Below are 1,667 nucleotides of genomic sequence, written 5' to 3' on the forward strand. Positions count from 1 at the left end.
GAGAGAGAGAGCGAGAGCGAGAGAGAGAGAGAGAGAGAAGTAAAAAGTTTGAAGTATGGTCCAGCTGTTAACTGATTGGTAATACACGTACAAACAAGTCGTGAAAAAATGCACAGTGGAGCAGTCTTTATTTCCGCGACATGTGGTGAAAATAACGGCTTCCAATTATCTTGTCTTGCTTTTTTTACGACTTACTTAGAATTCGAATTTTCACAAAATATTTCTTGAGCATGTGCAGTGCAAACAATGCATGTACATGTATCACAGATTAAGCAACAGAGGATAATAAAAATAAAAAAAATAAACAAAGAGGTTATAATTATTGTACTAGAGCTCGCAGCTGTGACGTCACCCACGTAAACTCACTATGGCTATGCGGGCCTACTCAGCTCTCTTTGTCGCCATTTTTGAGAGGATTAAAAAACAGCGCTGTCACGTTGTGCGTCCTTCGCAACGCCTTTGTTCCCATAGAGTTTGAAGCTTAGTTCAGTTTTATCTTAAGTTTTCTTTTTGTTTGCTGTTGTTGTTTTACTCATATAACATACACGCATACCCAATACCGCACATGCTGACCGATAGTAGGAAATGTAAATGCACGTAAATGTGGGCTACAAATGAACCGAGAGATATAATAATATGAGGTACTGTTTGTTTTTGCCGGGTGGGGTGGGGGAGGGGCGGAGGGGGACAAAGTTTATAATTGAGTTTATTAAGAAAAAGAACAATTTCATACTTGCAAAATGGATTGCTTTTATGTCATGTTGTCTACACTCTCCTTCTACTGATTCCAAGCCTTGGTCTGCATAGAGTATGAAGGGGGTTACGACTGGGTTGATTATTTAATATATTAATTCGTTATTGTCTCAAAATGAGCAATTACTTGTAGGCTGGGTTACTGTAAAGCACTCATTGTATGGATCCCGTGCACACACCCAAGGAGGGTTGTTTAAAATTAAAATCGAGCACAAATAATTATATACTGACAACATTTTAAATTGAAACACTTAGATAAATAGCCGGTTTAATCTTAAACGTTCACAATATTTTCTAAAATTGGCGTTGATTGGCAGTAGTGTTTGGCTACACAACATCCCACCTTCCATGAACCCCTGCAGCTGTGTCTCATTGGTGGGTAGTTACACCTGGTTGATTACTTCATATTCTCTCATCTCAACAACATCGACAGTGGTTCTTTTCCGTTCAGCCAGTCTTGAAGGTCTGCTGGAGTTTCAACTGAAGCTTCTAGCAGCGTCTCTGTCACATTCCTGATTCCAGATAAGAGGGCCGATACGAGCGCCTTGTTGTGGTCAGCGGTGCTAAATCTAGACATACTGTTTGAACGACGCACAGCTAGAGATTGCAATAGAATTATGTTTTTTATTTAAACAAGTCATCATCAAGTCCATCACACTCATTTTTTTCCTCTGAATTTTACTCACCCACAATTATGGTCTCACCGAGTAAAAGGCCTTATTTGCATTATTTGGAGATTATCTGGCTCATTGAAAGGTTAACAATCACAAAAATCCCTATGAGTACATTTTAGCGATAGGCAAATCACAAGACAAAGAAATCAACATCAAAATACTTCCCAGAGTATCCTTAATCCGTGATTGGACAGTGTTGCTGTGCACCGACTGGCGTTTTATTCCTCTCCGGAATGGCGC

Source organism: Aplysia californica, unplaced genomic scaffold (assembly GCF_000002075.1).
Source record: "Aplysia californica isolate F4 #8 unplaced genomic scaffold, AplCal3.0 scaffold01036, whole genome shotgun sequence".
NCBI lineage: Eukaryota > Metazoa > Mollusca > Gastropoda > Aplysiida > Aplysiidae > Aplysia > Aplysia californica.